The sequence below is a fragment of the Patella vulgata genome, chromosome 9 (assembly GCF_932274485.2).
Source record: "Patella vulgata chromosome 9, xgPatVulg1.2, whole genome shotgun sequence".
Lineage (NCBI taxonomy): Eukaryota > Metazoa > Mollusca > Gastropoda > Patellidae > Patella > Patella vulgata.
The window spans coordinates 15,458,125-15,464,588 of record NC_065887.2 but is presented as its reverse complement, the minus strand read 5'-3'; the positions used below and the strand labels follow the sequence as shown (position 1 = coordinate 15,464,588).

The window sequence follows — 6,464 nt, the reverse complement described above, 5'->3', positions numbered from 1 at the left end:
CAACAACCCAAACTATCATAATTTTCCAAAGCTCGGTTCATGGCGTGGGCATTACAGGGTTTTAATGTCACGTGTTCAAAAGTACGAGGAAACCATCGTTGAAAGAAAACAATATGATCTGTAACTGTGGTGAACATGGTAGTCTGTCTGGGTATGGTAGGTTTCTATTGGACGAAAGTTAACTGTTTGAAAAGGTGAGGCGGGTCTAACCCATGCTCAAAAGTAGGCGGAAACCATCTTTGATGGGCATCGACATACTTTATATATATATATTGTAACTGTTGTGTAGCTGACAGGATTTTATAGGACGAATGAGAAATTGTTCAATAAAAGGGCGGGTCTTACATACTGTGTTTGGTATTTATGTTGTATATCATCCGTTGGTGTTCTGCATATCGTTTACAGATGTCTTTATCAATCATGAAGGCTTTGATGGTCACCGTTTTGGTTCTTGCAGGTAATTATAGCGATATTTGTATCATTAAACAGCTGTGAGACATACTGTCTCGGTACCATGTGTCTGCGGTCCAAGGTGCAATCTCGGTGTTACAATTCCTCTGGATTTTCCTTTTCTCCTTGTAAGTGGTGTAGGATGGGGCGCTAGTCTTTACAGGGTTGGTGTGCCATTAAAAGGACGATTGGCAGGTGAGATTCGACGAAGTATAAACGGAAACGCCATAGTTCATAATTATTCAATATATAGTGATAATTTTACTAAATTTAAACGTTTTTAGTCTGTTATAATGAAGACATTAGTGTTATATTATTTAACACTACTCGTATGGATGACAATATGGTGGTCATGTTGAGATTTAAAGCTGTAGTCCATAGTGGATGTATGTAGAAAATACGCTTAAATAAAATTGAACTATTGTTTGTTTTATAGTTACGTGGGTTACCATCCGGTCAGTTCCCGATTCTATCCCAGTTAAATTTCATTTCTAGGAGTTAAAAACTCCTGGTATTTTGTTTTGTCATGTTTTCGTTATTTAGCACTCCATTGTATAGGTCTACATTGATCGGAGTCTTAAATGATTACCTTTCCAGTTCCGGGGAGTCGCCGTGGCTCGCTGACCACGATGTCAGTCATGCTAAGATGGTAGTCAGATCAACTACCGATTCTGTTCCAGGTAAATTTGCTTTCTAGAGGCTAAAGGCTCCAGGTTTATTGTTTTGTCATATTTTCGTTATGAAGCATTCCATTGCATAGGTCTACACTGATCACCAGTCTTAACTGGTTACCTTTCCAATTTCGAGGAGTTGCCGTGGTTGGCTGACCACGAGGTCAGTCATGCTGAGGTGGTAGTCATGCTGAGATGGTAGTCATGCTGATATTTAAAACTGTAGTCCATAATGCATGTATGTAAAAAAAAAATATGTATGTTTCTTTTATAGTTACGAATGGTACAACCCAATCAACTACCGAATCTGTCCCAGGTAAATCTGCTTTCTACAGGCTAAAAGCTCTTGGTTTATTGTTTTGTCATATTTTCGTTATAAACATCCCACAACATAGGTCTACACTGATCTGGAGTCTTAACTGGTGCACGATGTTAGCCGACAAAGTCCGCCTGGTTTGTTTCTTCGGTGCGGTTTCTCCTCATCAGTGGTGCGGGACGGTAGGCCTGGCAAGGATAATGCCCAGTCGTTCGGATGGGACAAAAAACAAGGTCCCGTGTACACATTGGGATTGGGATTCGAAATAAGAGTAGGACGCAGTGCCACTGTCCATGCAAAATTTTCCTCATACGGAAACTGAATAGAATCCGATTTTAGCAGAATAAACTGCAAGCTATTGTACGCTGTTTTCTCCTTCCACAGACGAAGGCACTAACATCACACAATACCGCTGACACTCTGATTACACACAATTTCTACATGACCGGGTACGTTTGTACAAAAAATATGTTTATTACAGCAATACGTATAAAAATTAGTTTGATCTTGAACATAGTCCCATTTAGCCATAATAACATCCATCCATTGTATACAAATTTCAGTTGCCGTAGTTGTGTGCGCTAAATAAGGTAATTAAAATGAAATTATTTTCTATTTAAAAGAATGTACACCAGGCGAAATCCGTCGTCACGCTGATTGCACAAAATATCTACGATGTTCCGGTGGTGTTTTGCGCTTGATAACTTGTCGAAGTGGACTCCAATTCAGTGTCTTGCGGAAACGTTGTATTACGCCTGAAATGGCCAACTGTACGCCGATCACCATACCTACAACTGAAACTACTGCCGAGGCCACTACCACTACACCCACGACTACTGCCGAGGCCACTACCACCACTTTCACGACTTCAACTACCAAAAGGACTCCTTTGAACACAGGTAAATATTTATATTGTTCTACGAATGTTCGTAACACGTGTACTGACACGGCATTTATCTTAGATGGAAAATCAGACAGCTCTTTGTTCAGTTTTCTTAATTCCTAAATCATAGTCCGTTATTCTTATTTCTTCATTTTTTTATCGTTTTTTTTTAAATATGTCGCTATTAATCTTTATATTAAAATACAATTAAATTAGATAAAAATACAATTAAATTAGATAAAAATACAATTAAATTAAGCAAAAATACAATTTACAAATCTTATATGACAAATGTCTAATTTATATTATTTTAAAATGCAAATGTCGAAATACGACATGAGGAAATAAGAATTAAGAACGATGAATTAAGATCTTATAATTAAGATAAAAACACGGAATAAAGAGCTGTTTGGTCCAGGGGCTAAGTGAGAGTGGGGGCCGGATCTTGTTCCTCATGCAAAATCATGGGTCACTACGTCCCTGGTTTGGTCTTCCATAATCTTATAGTCATGAGAGAGTGGAGGGGGTTTAAGGCAAATAAGGGGGTCATTTTGAGACGAACATGGCATATATTTAATTCAATAACTTGCTCGCTTCCAATGATCATATAAGTGGGGGAGGGGGAACCAGAATATCTGGAAGAAACCCGTGAGGTCGGGGAGGTGATACTACTTCATGTAACAAACACGCATGATATTGAACTTACAACTTGTATAGAAGCTTGTGCTCATATACGTTTGGGGTTTCAGAATATCTGGAAGGAACCCGTGAGGTTAGCGGAGGGGGGGGGGCTTCTCCATGTAACAAACACACACGGTATCGAACTCATGCCTTACATTGATAGCAGTCTCATTGGGCAACCCAATTCACAGATCTGCATGTAAGGCCAGCCTACGTACTAGACAGCTTGTGTTACAATCACAATGTCGCTAGTACTATAAAACTAATCAGGCAAAATTATTCTCCCTTGATCATAAGGCACACACACATATATATATTTATATATATTAATGACCAGGGCCCTGTTTCTCGAAATCTTAACTAAAGTTAAAATCCAAATTTTAGTAGATACTTCGATTTTGATTGGCTAAGCACTAAAACCAGTCTAATATTATCCAATCAAATTACTAAAATTTGGATTTGATCTTAGTTACAATTTCGTGGAACAGGCCCCAGGGTCCTGTTTCTCGAAGACTTAAATAAAGATAAGATTCAAATTCTAGTAGATACTTCAATTTTGATTGGCTAAGCGCTAAAATCAATCTAATATTATCCAATCAAATTACTAAAATTTGGATTTTATCTTAGTTAAAATTTCGTGAAACAGGCCTCTGGCAGGCATTTAATTCCACTATTGATAAACATGGGAGGGACCAGAAGAAAACCCACGAGGTTGGATAGGCGACCCTACGCCTTGTCACGTACAACCCGGGAATCGAAACCAGACCTTATGATACAACGCACACGCGCTAAGGTTGATAGAAACAACGGTGTCTGTGAGATTTTCAGCGTGATTTCACAAGTGATGCAAGATGAGAGTTTGACCAGAGAACAACGTCTAGTCGTGCGGATGGAACAAAAAACCGAGGTCACCTTGGCTTGCATGTTAACGCGCATTGTCAGCCGGAATTTGATGAATAGTAGACGCATGCCTGTTTTCGCCATCTAAGTTGGTGCAGAAAAATGGGATGATAAACCTCGTATCCCCTCAGTTGCGGCATGTCGATCCAAGTTCAGGCTCACAGTTGTCCACAGTTGCGGCATGTCGATCCAAGTTCACGCGCACAGTTGTCCCCAGTTGCGAGTGACGATGTCGGCTAGGCTTTACTTAAGACAACGCCCGATTTGGAACCCATAAGGCAAACGGTAGCAATCGTCTGATTTTACGTTCGTCAAGCCACAACTTTATTTTTTCTTTTTACAGAATGCAAAAATGGAGACCAGAAATAAAATAACTAACCACTAACTTTAAGACAACTATTTTGATTTTGCTCAGTCCCGCAATTCCAATTTAGAACATTTCTGTATACGAGAAAACCATAGACATAAACACACTTAAAGGGACTAAGAGCTCATAGGGACGAGTTAAACCTGAAAACAAAATTACAATAAAGCACTTTAGAGATACCAAGACTTTATTTCTTATTCAGCAAATTCCCTCCTTAAGAAGATTGGTGTGGCCAGGGTCGTATACTATGGACAGACGAGCGTATAATTTTGCCTGATCGTGGCGATTGAAATTCGCCAGCGATTTTTTACGGCCGAACACGACCAGGCACACGTAGTGATTGACTGAAGAGATGAGAATCTCAGTCTGTGCGTAAATTAATTACGTCGATCATTTGACTTGTACGAAATGGCAAATCGGCAGTGGGGGCAGCCATTTTGGATCATATGATGTCTCCGATTGACTTACAAGATTAGTTCGTTCGCTCAACAATATACGCTGGACACGGACAGGCGAGTGGGTTTGCCGGCGAATTGATCGCCAGCGTAAAACATTCGACCAAAAATATCTAACATGCTAGTTACAGGCGAATGGTTCGCCGAGCAGAATTGTCGTAGCCTTGAACAGGCACACAGGCGATTTTTTCGACCGATTTTAAAAATCGGCGCGATCGGGCGAAACAATACATTCGTCTATCCTAGACTGTAGTAGTGCTGATAAACAAATTAACCCAAGATTTTGTTTCCAAGTGTGCATTTGAAATTGTCGAAATCTATGATGATCTTCGGGTCAAGGCAGGTAATATGCACGAGTCGAATGCTGGATAACCAGACTTGTACCGGAGTTCGGATTTGCGTTACTAAAGAACATTTGATAAACTTTTCCATCTTAATGCGTAGGATGACTCCTTAGTGTACATTGCCATACCAAATTTAATGTTATTGCATCTGCGTTCTAGATAGATTGCAGCTCCACCCTCCCCCATTTTATGATATTTTAGGAGATGCTCAATTATAAGCTAGGTACGTACCACCATAACTTTACACACCATTTACAATTTTATTTCCAGTGTATTGCTTGTAATTTGAAAGGAATTGCTCTTTCTACTTAGGGGAGCCACAGTGGCTCAGTGAGTAAGACCCGTGTTCGATCCCTGCATTGGCTGAGAAAGTTCATCGGGATTTTCTGGCCTGGAGGGTAGTCGTTCGGACGTGACGGAAAACCGATGTCCCATGTACACATTGGCGTGCACGTAAAAGATCCTTCAGCTGTTGGAATTCGATATAGGTGTAGACCGTAGTGCCGCTGTATGGCGTATGCCCGTCTTCATTAGCCCAGTCGGAGCAGAATGATAAGACGTTAAACCCCATTTCTTTTTACTCTTCTACTCTTTTAATCACTTGCAGTGAAAAGTTTTTTTCGTCACCTTTTTAGAATTCTACCTTAAATAAATATTAAAGGCAAAAACGGGTCAATACCGGGCTTCCTAAATGGAAATTTATCAAATCAATACACAAAAGTAAAGATCTAATGGGCGCTTTAGAAAGAATAAATATAAAAACGTTTCGTGTTGTCGACGTGAATATCGACACTGTGGCCGAGATCACAGGAGGACGCGGTTTCGACGCCGAAAAGTTTCCAGATATTTTTAGTCCGAGGGCCTGACAAGGAACCAACGTGTCTAGTTGTTCGAATAGGACGCAAAGCCAAGGTCGTTGTTCGAGCAACATATCCCTAATAGCACATCATCGACTAATGTAGTAAGTTAAAGGGCTAATCCCGATAATTTTTTGGAGAATAAAACTGTTTAATTTTGTTTTAAAATCACTTAAAATCCTCTACCTGAGGGCCGAGCAACTAACTCGATATTTGTGATAAGTTTTCAAATAACTGAAACCCGTTAGTCTTCATCTGGTAATGGAGACCAATGTCCAAAGCCGTATTATGCGGTGTCTAGATAAAACCAGACATTTTTTGTATAAAAATAATGTGTAGGTGAAATTTGCCTTTCTTTATCAAGTACAGCATTTGGGTCATTCACTATATAGACCTCTCAATGAACGGGAATCGATTATCAGGTCTCCAAACGAAAAAATTGACCCGAAATCTTAAAAGGGTTACGTGTCCGGATAAGCAGTTTTGACGGTCACGTCTAAACGACTCAAAATTTTGAGCTGAAATTTTGAGATAAGGTCA

The 6,464-nt window shown here is 39.8% G+C and overlaps 1 long non-coding RNA gene across 1 annotated transcript; it reads left to right on the top strand.

Moving 5' to 3' along the window:
- Positions 1–339: 339 nt before the first annotated feature.
- On the top strand, positions 340–4,447 carry LOC126832590 (uncharacterized). The gene is made up of 4 exons (XR_007684783.2): positions 340–457; positions 1,396–1,437; positions 2,061–2,336; positions 4,245–4,447. It is a non-coding gene; the product is annotated as an uncharacterized LOC126832590 (long non-coding RNA).
- Positions 4,448–6,464: the final 2,017 nt, after the last annotated feature.